The 16580-nt window shown below is 39.1% G+C and overlaps 1 pseudogene; it reads left to right on the plus strand.

Moving 5' to 3' along the window:
- The first annotated feature begins 16326 nt into the window (after positions 1 to 16326).
- LOC110583633 lies at positions 16327 to 16580 on the plus strand (annotated as a pseudogene).

Here is a 16580-nt window from a genome sequence, read left to right on the forward strand (position 1 = left end):
CAGAATTGTAAAGACTTTCCTTTTCCTTATTTTTGCCTCAATCAACTGATGTTTTTCCCCACTGCAAGTGATGTTTCTACCCTAGTTATCTTCTGTATGTGTAGCAGAATGGAAAGAAGGATCTTACCAGTAGAATGGTTTTGAATCCCCATCATTTTGCTTTGATTGATGATATGAAACCCCATAGTCTCTCTTCTATAATCTATATCAGGGGTCAGTAAACTCTTTCTTGCAGATAAAGTTTTATTGGACACAGCCACGCCCATTCATTTATGTCTCATCTATGCTACTTTCATGTTACAATGGCAGAACTGATTAGTCGCTACAGCGCTGTGGCCCTCAAAGCTTAAGGTATTTACTATGCAGCTCTTTATAGAAACAATTTGTTGACTCCTCACTTACTTCGCAAGGAAAACCTCTATGAATCTAAAAGTGGATACTTTACTTCTTGCTTATGCATTTCATGACTTATCACCTTTTCTAAGAATTTGATTTATTTATGGTGCTAGCTGGTTATAGTACTCATCTTTTTCCATTATATTGGAAAAGAATATTTGTGCCAACTACGTTCTGCCTCAATACATCTGCTTTCAGTACATTTTTAATAGTTCAGAGCATTTAAATTTATCTTTGATACCCCGATTCCCTCTATGAGAACTGTCCCCAAATCTATCCTGAACCTTTCTTCCCACCTTAATACTCTGTTACCCAGAAGCTCTGTTCTCATAAGCTAACTTGTGTTAAATGTCTATTAATGCTAGTGGGTATAATCTTCTGAGAACTTTACTTCATTCATTGTTTACATTAAAGCCACCATGGGAAATATGAGATTAAGGATGCAGTCCCAATCAATTATTATAATAAAGTACAACAGAAGACATAATACTTGCATTTCAAAAGAAACTTCCTGAGAGAACACCTTAATCCAAAGAAGCTACTGTAAAGAGGTGATTTCAGGTACACTTGCTCATTGCTGGGAAAAGATGGCTGAGGGCAGATATATTAGGTTTATGGGGCATTCAAATTATATCTCATCATTCTATCTAATTGCTTAGTATTCATGTGATGTGTATTCATGTGATGTGTAGAGGCCAGAGGACCGTAGAATATCTAGCCTGAAAACTAAAGAGTATTGACCACAATTACAATAGGAGAAAGATAGTCTTGAAAAGACTCACTGAAGCATGATTTTTGCAAAGTGAGCCATCGATGTAGAAGCTGAGAAACAAGAGTAGCAAGACAAACCAACAGGTTTGATGGCAGTTCAGGATTAGAATGTAAACTCTTTTACCTTGAGGATAGGAACTCAGTCGTATTCATTATATTATAAACACCGGGCTCTGTGTCTGCCGTGTAGGCAGGTGTGGTTGTCTCCTATGGCCTGTCTCCATGGCTTACAGTACACTGACTTCCTGCAGTGTCCTCACAAGGTCTTGCACATTGCTGGTGTCTCTGTGTGTCCCAATTCCTCTTCTTACAAAGACACTAGTTAGATCGCAGTGGGGCCCACCTTATCAGCCTCACTGTAATCTTGGACCTCCAGCTCCAAATGATGAGAACACGAATGTCTGTTGTTAGAACTCGGCCTGTGACATTTGTTATGACAATCCTAGCAAATTAATTCCACCAGAAAGAGGAGAAAGAGCAAGATGGGAGAGTTCCTCTTATTTTTAATGCTCATCACCTCCCGTATTTCTGTCCCCATCACGACCTGAGCCTGTGTCCCATCAAATTCCTCCCCTTTAGTGTTTACTCTTTCTTTTTCTCTGGTCTGTCCTGGTGGCTGACAAATCCTTTCACGCTTATTCTAGTCCAACTAATGAATGCTTCTGTTGGGGAAATATAACTAAAAACAACATCTCTCAACCCAGAAAATCACACCACAAAGCTAGAAGAGAAAGAAAACAATTTTGTTACTGAATAAACATTGAACCAGAATGTGATGCACACCATGGGCAATCTGCTAAGAAATTGCAAAGATAGAACAAAATCTCATTCTTTTATATAGCCAAGCAGATACCCCATTCCATTGTGACAGCCAATTTTATGTGTCAACTTGACTAGGCCATGAGGTGCCCAGATATTTGGTAAAACATTATCCTGGGTGTTTCTGTAAGGGTATTTTTGGATGAGATAAACACTGAAATTGATAGACTGAATAAAGCAGATTGCCCTCTCCTAGGTGGATGGGCCCCATCCAATCTGTTGAGGGACTGAACAGAACAAAAAGACTGACTCTCTCTGAGGAAGAGAAGTTTCTTTCTGCCTGATTGCCTTTGAATCAGGTCATTGGCTTTATTCTGCCTTGGACTCAGACTGAAACTTTGGCTCTTTCTGGATCTTGAGCCTGCTATCCTTTAGATTGAAACCACCCTATTGACTCTCCCGGGTCTCCAACCAGCTGGATCCTCCTGCAGATCCTGAGCCGGGTCAGCCTTCATAATTGCATGAGCCAATTTCTTATAATAAAGTCTCTTTCCATCTGTATATACAACCTATTGGTTCTGTTTCTCTGGAGAACTCTGACTAATACATATATGTTCTCAAGATAAATGATCACTAGTCCTCAATAAAAGCACTGACAGCATTGTTTGTCCCACACAGTTCATCCTAAATTCACTTGGTAGTTGGGGTGACCATCTGTGTGAGCTAATTGACTTTAACCAAAGGAAAAATAAACTCTTTATGACAAGAGGTATTCTTGCACGTTGGAAGTGAGATGTCCACTGAGGTTAGGCTTATCCCACAGAAACTGGGAGATAAGGACATTATCTTCCTTAATGATTACATTTCAAAGAGATGGTTCTCAGGTCCGTGAGCAAGACATTCCTGTATCATACAGTTGGCAAGAGGATTATGAGCCTTCAGCTCAGGTCATGATCCCAGGGTCCTGGAATTGGGCCCCGCATCTGGCTCCCTGCTCCGCGGGAAGCCTGCTTCTCCCTCTCCCACTCCCCCTCTCTCGCTGTGTCTCTCTCTGTCAAATAAATAAATAAAATCTTAAAAAAAAAAAAAAGAATGATGCCTTCCGAATCATACCACGGGTTCTGACTCCTCCTGTGCTAGAGACACAAATATTCAGCTAATCTGCTACAAATCTCAGGCAGTCAATCCACCAGTCATTATTGAGCACATACTATGTGCCAGGTCCTGGGAACACAGCAGTGAACAAAGCCTATGCGGTCTCTGTCTTCATCAAGCTCATGATATCTACAAGGATGTCCCACTCAAACCCCAGACCAACAGGCAAACTGGATGCATGTCCAGGGACATGGATCATGCCATCATTAAGAATCATTCAATGATGGAACTGATAAACCCTTCATTTTGTAATTGGGAAGCTCATGTTCCCAGAAGTTTGGCAACATGCCCATGTATAGAGTTTTCAGTAAAATTGGGAAGTGGATGGTTGTTATTTTATTTCTAGTCCTAGCCTATGCCGATTCTTTCAGGCAGTGTCTTTTTTTTTTTTTTTTTCCCCGAAGTCCCCCTTTCCTCCAAAGAATGTAGTTTGAAGTTGTTTTTCCTGCAAATATTAGTTAGGAGGATCTTAATACTCATAATGACTGAGAGTATCAATTACCCAGTGTATCTCTACCTTGGTACCATTGTCATTTTGGGCTGGATAATTGTTGTGGGGACTGTCCCATGCATTAAAAGATATTTAGAAGCAACCCTGGCCTTTACTTACTAGGTGCCCATAGCACCCTCCCCATCCCACCCCCCCCCAGTTGTGACAATCAAAAATGTTTCCAGATATTGCCTAATGTCCCCCCTGGTGGGGGGGGGGCACCTTACCACCTTGAGAACCAATGCTCTAGCCTGTGTCAGTGGAGAGACTTTCATTTCTCTCAAAGACATTTTTTCATTTCTAAGAAAATGTGAATAGCAAGAAAGCAGTAATATTAGTGCAAATTATTCTATTGACTCATTCCTGCCTTCACACAGTCCATTTCATTAAAAATTTTCATCCCTTATGAGATAGTGATGTTTTCTTCAATAATGAACTGCTATATATATTACAAAGCTGTTCTCTGGAGGCAGTGTAGAATCTTCCTTCAGAGCATGGGGTCTGATTTCTGCCTGATTGCCTTTGAACAAGAAATATTAACTTTATTTCTGGCTTTGCTGTTTGCTAGTAATATGACATTGGAAAAGCCACTTAAATTCTCCCAAACTCATCATAACCTATAAAGTGGGAATAATGATATCTACTCCATTTGGTTATTATGAGGATTAAGTGAAAATACTACTTTAGTACTTAATTCCATACATAATAAGGCCTCAATTAATATTATTCACATATAATAGAAATAACTTTAAAAATATTTTTTGAGGGGTGCCTGAGTGGTGCAGTCAGTTAAATGTCCAACTCTTGATTTTGGCTCAGGTCATGATCTCAGGGTCATGAAATTAAGCCTTACATAGGGCTCTGCACTCAGCTCAGTCTGCTTGAGATTCTCTCTCCCTCTCCCTGTCTCTCCTGCTTATGCTCTCTCTCTCTTTAAAATAAATAAATCTTGGGCGCCTGGGTGGCTCAGTTGGTTAAGCGACTGCCCTCGGCTCAGGTCATGATCCTGGAGTCCCGGGATCGAGTCCCGCATCGGGCTCCCTGCTCATCAGGGAGTCTGCTTCTCCCTCTGACCCTCCCCCCGCCATGTGCTTTCTCTCTCTCATTCTCTCTGTCTCAAATAAATAAATAAAATCTTTAAAAAAAAAAAAAAAAAAAAAAAAAAAAAAAAAAAAAATAAATAAATCTTTAAATATATATATATATATTGAAAACCTCATCAACATACCCACTGAAACATGCCATTTATAAAAATGATATTAAGTTATTCCAAATACAAACCAAGATACCTCAATTTTGTTCTTTGCAAATAAGGCAAGAGGGATAAAGCTAATCATTAACTTGGAATTCATTGGGCTTAGACAGTGGGAATTAGACACTTGCTAGCTTCTATTTTTTTAAGTGTGTGTGTGTGTGTGTGTGTAACAAGAAGGAAAAACTAATCTGAATGCCTAACGTAAACAGTCAAAACACTTCTTTTGATAAAAATGATGCTGGAATAAGATAATAAAAATGTAAGACGTGATTGTTACTGATTAAACAATTTTAATTTTCCACTATGAAATTATTTTATTAAGATTAAATATGAAGTTTTTGTGTATATTTCCCTATTATAAGTATAGCCTGTTTGTGAAGTTCTCTGAGACCTTTCCAGATTCAGCTTATATATGACCTCCTGTGAACAATCTTTCCTGGCTACCATGTGAGGTTTCCAGGTCTTTCTTATGTGCTACCATAACTCAGCCTTTCTAGTTCAAGTCAGCACTTTCTCTATCATACTGTATTTGTTTGCACATCTAACTCACCTGAAAGGAAGAATCATAATTATATTTTATCTCACAAGCTTGCCACCCAGTGATTATCAGCTAAATAAATGTTCAGGTTAAAAGAAAGAATGTGACATAAAATGAAAAGAAGACTTCAGGGGGGTTTTATATTTAACACAAGTGAAATTATGAGAATTCCATAGTCAGGTAATACTTTGAAAAACCTTTAAAAATGAATAATTAACTTAATTAGTAATTTATCATCATTCAACCAACAAATATTTATTGAGCAACTGATTTGCAGGCACTATTTTAGGTATGAGGAGACAGTAATGAACAAAGCAGATGAGATCCCTGATTTCCTAGAGCTTACTAAACTCCACTACGTGAGGCATTGTACTTACTTGCAAAGAAAACTCACTCACAAAACAACAGGTGTATGTATGATTCAGGCAAACATCGAACTCATGTTTGGAAAGATGAATGATATTTTCTACTTACTGTTACAAAAAGTGAACTTGTATGTTATTTCTTGAACAGAATATCTGGAAATTTCTGAAACAGGAGTTATATTCACCTAGTAAAATGTCAGCTTCACTTAGTAAAGGGTAATTTTCACTTTATGCTTTTTTGGTTTTCCTATGGCAGCTTTTGTTAATGGCTGTTTAGATCACAGGTGACCCATCGTGTGGTGTCAGTGTTTCTGCAAGGGGGAGAATGGGTAATAGATCTCAGTGGCTTCTTTCAGAAATACAATTAACCCAGTAATCTGTTACCATTAAAATGCTGTATAACAAACCACCCCAAAAGTCAGTGGCTTAAAATATAGCAACTTATGTTCATGAATCTGTGAAGTCAGCTAGGGCGGCTCAGCCATATGCTGCATATCTCTATGACCCAATCTGTTCCACATTCTCTCATCCTTCTTGGACCAGTGGGCTTCACTGGAGCATGGTTTCCTCATAGGAGGGCATGGAAGACATTCATAAATATGGGAGTCCTCCTCAAGACAAGGCTGAGAGGGGCGCCTGGGTGGTTCAGTTGGTTAAGCGTCTGCCTTTGGCTCAGGTCATGATCGCAGGGTCCTGAGATCGAGCCCCACATCGGGCTTCCTGCTCAGCAGGGGAGCCTGCTTCTCCCTCTCCCTCTGACCCTTCCCCCACTTGTGCTCTCTCTCACTCATTCTCTCTCTTTCAAATAAATAAATAAAATCTTAAAAAAAAAAAAAAAGACAAGGCTTAGAACTGGCACACTTTTATTTCTGTCTATATTCTTTTGGCCAAAAAAGTAAAGTGGCAAAGCTGAAGTATGAAGGACAGGGAAGAAACCTTCATTCTCAGTGAAGAAAAGACATAGGTGTAGATGCTAAGAGAGTGCAGAATTAGGACCAGTAGTCTATCATAATGATCCTATGATTTCCTGTGGCAGAATAACAAACAGACATAGATGAGAAATTGTGCTTGTTAAGCTAGTCATTTTGCTATATTGAAGGGTCTGGCCCCATGTGTGGGAGGGTCATTCTGGAAGTTTTATTTAGAGGAATTAAAACTTGATGGGCTATATATATGTGACCATCTCACCTCTAAAACAGAGTTTCTGTAATTGTGATTAGTAACATTATTGGGGTATAAGTGCCAGTTATTAAAAAAAGAAAATAAAAATATCAGAGTGGGTTGAATGAAGTAAGCATAATTTTTAACGAAAGCATTTGCTTCTGTTGTGGATGCTTACCTACATGTATATTGAGTTGAGACTCATGATATAAAATATATTTCTTCCTATTGTGGTTAAAACAAAGTTTGGGAAAGCCGTTGTTTTAACTTATTTTCTATCCGTAGGATGTTATTGGGTTTAAGTACATTCTAATTTTTCAAACTAATCCTTTGGCAGGTATAAGTTACCTGTTTTGAAGCTGAACTGTTTTTTTAGTGCTAGTTATTTCCTTTGTAGAGATGTCTAATACAGGAGTACTTTTCTTTCAAATCAATTAACAATTAGGGCAGTTTTAATGGACATGTGCTTTTATATATATGCTATTAACACCCATGACTGTGGTTACTAGTGGCCCATGTTTGAGATTATTTTTAAAGTAATGGTAATATTTACCTTCTCTATTTAGCTTGCTCACTGCTAGCTTCCTGATGCTGGTTTAGAATAAAAGAACCTCCCAGTTACATGTACCAATAATATATTGTTACCTTGTTTATGAAAGATTTATTATCGGCTTATCTTTTCCAGATTTTAATATTTGCGTCACTTGTCTATGTGAACTGTGGCCTATCGGAGCACAGTGGGTGGCTCTAACCAGTAGCAGCTCTGCAAGGGACAGAGGCAGTGGGCCTCCTCCCAGGGGCTGTGTTTCTGCTCCCAGCTCATCCACTCTCTCTGTTCACTCTTACCTGAGAAGGTAGGTCTGAATGCACTCAGTAGCCACACCAAAAAGCAAGGACTAGCCTGGGGGCCTAGGACATCTTTTATTGAGAGAACTCAGAAGATCATAAAAGTTATCAGTGGTTTGGTACTTATACATTAAAATTTATGATTATTTTATGGAAAAGTTAACAAGGTTTCTGTAATTTAGTTACCTAAAACCTATGTTAGTAAGAGAAGCTGAAAAATAGTTTTATATTTTTAAATAGCTTGCTTTACATGTGCTTTTAAAATGTTTCACTTTTATTAAAAATTCACCTGTGAAAACCTAGGAAACTTGAAATGTTGAAACGTGATTTTTTATCGCCTTTTCTTGTAAATGAAGGACATTCCCTTTGTGAATGTTGGCTGGTTTTAACATTATGAAAAGGATCTTCATAGAGATTTTTGCAGGTTTTAGAATGAAATCGTATGTTATTGTTACTATATACTAAACTACAGAACTACAATCTTATTTGCACTAATATTATTTGGTGGGAAAAATCATGGCCCATTGTTGAATGACTTCACTCTTTAGTGTGTGTTGTGTGTGTGCGTGCGTGTCTTTTTGTGTCTACATGCCATATATTAGATTGACTAACTTATTAATCTTTTAGTTATGATGACCTAAATCTGATATGTATTATCTTATGCAGGTCTACATAGCAGAAAAACTTTCAGGTATAGTCTATTTACCTACTCATAATATTGCTAGAGATTGTTTTTTCTCTTCTCTGTCCGTCCATGTTGATGGATAAGCAAACAAATGGAATTTGCCATGTTTCCTGTTTCTTCAAGATGGAAACAGATTGCTTCCAGTGATGTCCCCTATCAAGACTCGTGACTTAAATATATGAAAACATTGTTTCTCCTGCCCCTTGACTCTTTCTTGCCTTTAAAATAAGTATTTTTTGGGGTGCCTGGGTGGTTCAGTCGGTTAAGTGTCTGCCTTCGGCTCAATGATCCCAGGGTCCTGGGATTGAGCCCTGCATCAGGCTCCCTGCTCAGTGGGGAGTCTGCTTCTCCCTCTCGCTCTGCCACTCCCCCTGCTTGTGCTCTCTCTTTCTTTATCTCTCTCAAATAAATAAATAAAATCTTAAAAAAATAAAATAAGTATTTTTAAAAAATACTTTTAGTATTTTAATAAGGAATACTGGGTAGATTATGGAGCTGCAAACATATTTTTGGAATAAAATTATTATCAAGCTTATTTCTAATTATATTTCTAAATTTGTATAGAACAAAAACAGGATATGGGTTCAGTTCAGAAATTTAGCAAAAATTTAATTTTATTATAATGTTAAAATGGATCAATAACTCATATAAAGAATTAACAAGTGCAAAAAGCACAAATTATATAATTTGCTAATAGTTATTCACCAATAGTTTTTTTCAAGTTTCATTAAACTTTCATTTGGAGCGATTCATAGACAATCAATTTAATTTTATTAAATAACTTTTTCTAGTTATGAAAGTGAAACATTCTCATAGTAGAAAGCTTGGAATATGTAGAAATTAGAGAGAAGAAAGTAAAACTCACCTGTTATTTTGCCACCCAGGAAAACTTTTTTCTAAAATTTGGTATTATTTCTCTCTTATGTTGTTGTTTAATTTTAATTTTTTTTTAGTTTCAATCTCACCATGTCTGAATAAATGATACTGAGAATTTGGAGTATACCATTCCATACCTATTTTTCGTGCTTATACAAATATGTGTGTGTGTGTGTGTGTGTGTGTGTATGTCAGTATGTGTATCCCTATGCATGGTGTTTTAAAACACTTTGCAAAATTTTGTTTTTAAAGATTTTATTTATTTATTTGACAGAGAGAGACACAGTGAGAGAGGGAACACAAGCAGGGGGAATGGGAGAGAGAGAAGCAGGCCTCCCGCTGAGCAGGGAGCCCGATGTGGGGCTCGGGGCTCGATCCCAGGACCCTGGGGATCATGACCTGACCCAAAGGCAGACACGTAACGACTGAGCCACCCAGGCACCCAATGTTTTTTTTCTTTTTTTTTTTAAATTTTTTTATTCTTATGTTAATCCCCATACATTACATCATTAGTTTTAGATGAAGTGTTCCATGATTCATTGTTTATGCATAACACCCAGTGCTCCATGCAGAATGTGCCCTCCTCAATACCCACCACCAGGGTAACCCATCCTCCCACCCCCTCCCCTCTAGAACCCTCAGTTTGTTTTTCAGAGTCCATCGTCTCTCATGGTTCGTCTACCCCTCCGATTCCCCCCCTTCATTCTTCCCCTCTCGCTACCTTCTTCTTCTTCTTCTTCTTTTTTTTCTTAACATATATTGCATTATTTGTTTCAGAGGTACAGATCTGTGATTCAACAGTCTCACACAATTCACAGCACTCACCATAGCACATACCCTCCCCAGTGTCTATCACCCAGTCACCCCATCCCTCCCACCCCACCCCCCACTCCAGCAACCCTCAGTTTGTTTCCTGCAATTAAGAATTCCTCATATCAGTCAATGTTTTTTTTTCTTTACTTGACAAGATATCATTGACATCTTCCTATGTCTCTATGTAAAAAGAACCAACTCATTTAACTTAACATCTTATTTTTTTAAGATTTATTTATTATTTATTTATTTGGGAGAGAGAGAGAGAGAATGAGTGGGGAGAAGGGCAGAGAGACAAGCAGACTCCCTGTGGAGCAAGAAGCCTGGCACAGAGCTTGATCCCGGGGATCATGACCTGAGCCGAAGGCAGATGCTCAACCCACTGAGCCACCCAGGCATCCTAATTTAACATCTTATTGAACATATATCATGTCTACTGATGTGTATATGTCTGATAGAAGTTCAGACTATTTTAGTTTTTACTTCTGTCACTGTTACAAAAACTACTGCTGTGTTGAACAACATGGGCATTTTAAAATTTAAAAAATACTGCTAGAGAAACTTGCCAAAATAAATGATTAGCTGCACATCTTGTCATCTTGTCAAGAAGTTTAACTTGCTAGCCTCTTACCAACCTGATAACAACTGGGGGGACATTGAGATAGTTGAGAATTCAAGTTCCAGGTTAACATTAAGTGTTTTCTTGAAATACGTGTTTTTCATTTCAAAAATCCTTAAGTAACAAGCATTATATTGTATCCTATGATCATAATCCTTTCTGTGTTAAAATAAATCTTAATTTAGATAATATTACTCACTGTTGTTGCTTTTATTCTTCATCTCTTGCTATTTAGAAATTTTTGGTTTGATTTAATTTTTATACTGTTAGAGTATTTCCTAGAGTTTCTCAGAAGATGGTTGTAAATGCATATTTGTTATCTTTCTTTTGCCTTCCTATGACTACCATTTTGACTGAATATAGGACTGTTGAGTTGCTATTTCCTTAATAGTTTTTAAACTCATTCCACTGTCCTCTGGCTTCCAAAATTACAAATAAATCCTATGGTAGCCAGATGGTCTTTCCTTCTTTGTTTTTCTAAAGCAGTGTTGTTGACATATAATTGATATGTAAAGAACCGTACACATTTAATAGGTACAACTCGAGAGTTTGGACATATGCAAACACCTGTAATACTATTACCACAATGAAAGAATTTCTAACTGGATGACTATAAGATTTCCTTTCTTATCTTTGGAATCAGAGCCAGGCTAAGTGTATGTGCCTTATTTTATATAGGCCCCAGGGGGCGCAGAAATGAGCTAATGAACTCCTCAGTTTATTTGTTCATTCATTCAAGCCTTTATTCATTTTTGTGCTCAGTACATGTTCTAGACATTTCCCAGGCCCTGAGACTATAGCAGTTAATAAAACAGCCCATTCCCTTATGACACACTACCCCTCTTTCTTTTGTTTCATTTTGATTTTTCCCTGTTTATCCCCCTTTGCCCATTCCTTTCCCTCTGCCTATAATGACCCTTTAGGATGCATCTTTTTCATATTGATTTGAATATATGTGTATTCTTGTAAAGGTTTCCGGATACTTTTTACACATTTCCTTAACATGTCTATAACACTCCTCTGGGATGTTTACTGATTTGATAAACACTACTCACAGGATGCTATTGTAAACACTTTACAAATATTAACTCATTCCAGCCTTATAAAAACCCAGGAAATAGATTTCTTTTTTTCTCCTTTTTTTTTTTTAAGATTTTATTTATTTATTTGGCAGAGAAAGAGAGAGAGCGCACAACCAGGGGGAGCCCCATGCAGAGGGACAGGGAGAAGCAGGCTCCCCATGGAGCAAGTAGCCCAATTCAGACCTCAATCCCAGGACCCTGGGATCATGACCTGAGCTGAAGGCGGACACTTAACTGACTGAGCCATCCAGGCGCCCCTCCTTTTTTTTTTTTTTTTTTTTTGCATAAGAAAACTGTAGCCCCAAGAGGTTGGGTAGCTGTCCAAAAGCACAGAACAGGTGAATGGCCAGGCCTGACTGGACTTGAACAGAGGCAGTGGGCACTAAAAGGCACACTCTTTAGCACGAAGCTCCAGCTTCACACATTCAAAACCCAACTGCCAATTTTCTCCTGCTCCTTGCCCTTCTCCAACCACCATCCTTTCCATCTCTGTAAATGGGAGCCCCCCACTTCAAGCTGCTCAAACCAAAAGCCTTGCTATTTCCCTTGATAACTTCCTCCCAGCCCGCACTCAGTCGATGTGTAAATCCTGTCTGCTGTGTCTTCAGAACATTTCCAAAGTTGGCCACTATTCTTTACACTCCCCACCAAACCATCATCTTCCCTCACCAGGTTATGGTGGCAGCTTCCCTCACCTTTGTCCTTACCCTCTGCCTCTGTTCTGAGCACAGTAGCCAGGGTGAATCTGCCAGAACATGTCAGATCATGTTGCTGGGTTCAAACCCACCAGTGTCTTCCCTTTTCATTCGAAGGCAAAGCTGTGAGGCCCTATTCAGTATAGCTTTGTACAGCCTCCCTCGTTTCCCCATCTCTTTTCTTCTGCTTTGCTGGCTCTGCTCCAACCACACTGCAATCTGCTAATTTTACAAATGCACTAAATCATGTTCCCATCTCAGAGCCTTTGAGTTTGATCCTCTCCCTAGATTGCTCTTCTCCTACGTATCCATGTGGTTAGCTCCTCAGTTCATTCAGGTATTTCTTTCTTTCTTTCTTTCTTTTTTTAAAGATTTTATTTATTTATTTGACAGAGTGAGAGACAGCGAGAGCAGGAACACAAGCAGGGGGGAGTTGGAGAGGGAGAAGCAGGCTTCCTGCCTGAGCGGGGAGCCCGATATGGGGCTCGATCCCAGGACCCTGGGATCACGACCTGAGCCGAAGGCAGACACTTAACGACTGAGCCACCCAGGCGCCCCTCATTCAGGTATTTCATTCAGAGTCAGCTTCTTATTTAAGTTTTCCATGGCTACCTTACCCTGAAGTTCAGTCCTCTTCCCAAACATTGCAGCTCTCTCTTCTCTGCTTTATCTTTTCCCCTTAGCAAACATTGCAATCTAACTTCTCATTTATTGATCACGTTTATTGTCTGTGTCCCTCACCCAAACTGGAATGTAGGTTCCTCAAGGGGCAGGAAGTTTTGTTGTGTCTGGTCACCCCAGGACCTAGTGTCTGATGGAGGGAAAGCATTCACTCCATATTTATAAAAAAAAAAAAAAGAGTGAATTCTTCTTTCTTTGTATTGTAGCTTAGTATGTGTGATATTCTTCCATTTGATTCCCAGGGTCAGTGACTTAGTCTTCAGCTGTGATTATTCTCTTTTATAAATTCTTTATGGATTTTAAAAATACCTTGATATCATTTCTTTTGGTTGTAGAACCTTTTCTGTGAGCTAATTTGATGTTCTTGGGTGTTTTTACTAAATTTTGCTTAAGGTTCTCATTTGTCTGCCTCTAGAGTAGCCAGCCGCCTTTCCTAATTGTCTTGACCCCTCTCTGTGCCGCTATTGCTATTTTCTTAAAATGAATTGTGAACTTTGAGAGCTCTTATCAAGGGTGTAGACAGTTTTGGCAGGCCAGGCTGTTAAAGTCCAGGTGGAAGTTTTTCTTTCATGGGCAAGGCTGTTTACAATGCTTGCTTCCAGTTTGTAAATGGTATGATTTTCCTCTAACTTGCTTTTAAAAGATGTGTCTCTTCATCAACTGCATTTCAGTTTTAAAGAAAAATTTGCCAGAACTATTTTATTTTATTATATATATTTTAAGATTTTATTTATTTATTTGAGAGAGAGTCAGAGAGAGCACAAGCGGGGGAGGGGCAGAGGGGGAGAGAGAAGCAGACTCCCTGCTGAGCAGGGAGCCCAACATGGACACGGGTTCAATCCCAGAGTCAGATGCTTAACTGACTGAGCCACCCAGATACCCCTACCAGAATTATTTAAACTCAATCCTCTGTTTGATTTGTAAAAAGCTAATTATTAGTCCTTTTAAGACTTCATTTCCCAATTCTTTAGATTCTAATTCTCATGCCTTCCACAAGCAACTGATACTTCTCTGCAAATAATTCTTTTTTTTTTCTCAAAAAGAATACATGGGTAGCATGTTTTATGAACATTTGAATATGGTCCACCATCTTTCACAGTCCATAAGTACATTTCCTGCATATAAAATCCTCTAGTTTCAAATTTTTCTCCTCATAGCTCTCTATATACTGAAGTCAGCCTTATTTTTGTTCCTGTAAAGGTACATTATTTTGGGGTTTTGGATTTGTAGGAAGATACCAAATTATATCTACTGTATTATCAAGTTAAATTCTGGACTGTATTGACTGTGAATGCATGTACTTACCAGGTATCTTTAATTAGAGAAGAAAGTGAGTGAGCCCTGCAAATATCAGCAGTTTTAGTTTCTCCAGAAACTTTGACGGGGGACACATAGCCTCTGGCAACAATCTCTCGTAGGATGGGGTCTTGCTAGATTAGAAAGTTTAGGCTTGCTACACCCACTGCTCTTTTATTTTTTTAAATTTTTTTAAAGATTTTATTTATTTATTTGACAGAGACGTAGAGAGAGAAAGAAAGCACAGATAGGCAGAGCGGCAGGCAGAGGGAGAGGGAGAGGGAGAAGCAGGCTTCCCGCTGAGCAAGGAGACCCAACTGGGACTCGATCCCAGGACCCTGGGATTATGACCTGAGCCAAAGGCAGAGGCTTAACCATCTGAGCCACCCAGGCGCCCAACCCACTGTTCTTTTAGTGGGGACTTGAAAACCCTTTCAGAAGATCTTATTCTAAGAATTATTTTTTCATTTTAAGGCATGATTAATAACATCCTGCTTTCTTGGTTCTGGAACCAAATGCAGGATAACAAGTTTCCAGTCCCATCTATTGGGAGAAGGCAATTATGGTCTCTAAACAAACTTGAGAACTATTCACTGGATTCACACAGACTGTATGGCTTTTTCCTAGCATATTTTAAATCCTGTATCTCTTTTGAGCACCATGGACTCGTGACCTTTCATTAGCTCAACTGGTTGCATTTCATTGGCTGACAATGTTTTCTTATGATGATCAAATGGTCACATATTGGTTAAGCAAGGATCATCTGAAACTTTGAAAGTTTGCCAAAAGTTTGAGTACAATAGTTTATGTAAGATCATACAATTTTTTTTAAAGATTTTTAATTAATTAATTTATTTGACAGAGAGACACAGCAAGAGAGGGAACCCAAGTAGGGAGAGTGGGAGAGGGAGAAGCAGGCTTCCCGCGGAGCAGGGAGCCTGATGCGGGGCTCGATCCCAGGACCCTGGGATCATGACCTGAGCCAAAGGCAGACGCTTAATGACTGAGCCACCCAGGTGCCCCCATACAATTTTTTATAATATTATCTGGGAGCAGTAGAACAATCATAAAACAGCAACCTATTTGGGTTAAAACAAAGTTTAGTTGTAATTTAAGTCTGCATTACTTTTAAATTCCCTCCCTCAAATCAGTCAGGGTATTATGTACTTCATTTTTTTAATAAAAGCAAGTATAGAATATCTATGGAAAGTTCTAGAACAAAAAATGAAATCCTGAGTTATAATGTTTCCTATCTCTATCCCTCATTTTACATTATGTGCTAACCACAAAGTCACCATCTAGAAGAAACAGAAAGTCACTTAAAAAATCCAAACAAGCCAACAAGGCATTGAGATTCTGGCTTCTATCTGGATCAAGGACAGTTGTTTATTCTTAGTTTCCTTTAATGTATCAAGTGGTCTTTGCCTTGAATTCCTAGGAATTTAACTGCTCTACACTTTCTGCTAGGAAACTGCTTTTTTGCATTTCTATCTGGCTTATGCATCTGGGTTAAGACATACCAGAAGGTTCTGCACTGTTGCAACTCCAGGCCATTTTACTGTTTTTTTCCTTGAATAACTGCCAGGTTCCTTGGGGTAAGGGGCAGAAGATCTTGATGTCTCCCTAAATGTACTTTGGAGCTCAGGTGACTTTCTCCTGTAGGGTTGTGACATGCTGAGAAATTCCTCATCTAGGCTAGTGTCACTTCTTCCTCTCCCTGTGTTCACCTGCACACCAGTGACTGCTGCCTGAGTTTTAAGAAGCTATGACTTTGGAGGTGGGCCAGGTGGCGCCGCATGCGGGCCTGACCTCACCTCCTCTGGGGCTCGAGTGCAGGCACACGATGCCAAACTATTAGACGTGGGAGGCGTTCAGCAGCGCGGCTGAGAAAGGACCTCGCCAGCCCTATGAAGGCACGTGTGGTTCTCACAAACTGGCATTCTGATGGGACTTCGTATATTAAAGTAACAAGTGATTTAGTTTGGTGCAAAGAACAGACCAAGCCCGAGTGTAAAGAAGATTGAGAAATTCCACAGTCAACTAGTGTGACTTCCGGTAACCAAGGAGTGCTGCAGTGTTGCCATGGAAACGGACTGA

The sequence above is a fragment of the Neomonachus schauinslandi genome, chromosome 8, assembly GCF_002201575.2.
Source record: "Neomonachus schauinslandi chromosome 8, ASM220157v2, whole genome shotgun sequence".
NCBI classification, from domain to species: domain Eukaryota; kingdom Metazoa; phylum Chordata; class Mammalia; order Carnivora; family Phocidae; genus Neomonachus; species Neomonachus schauinslandi.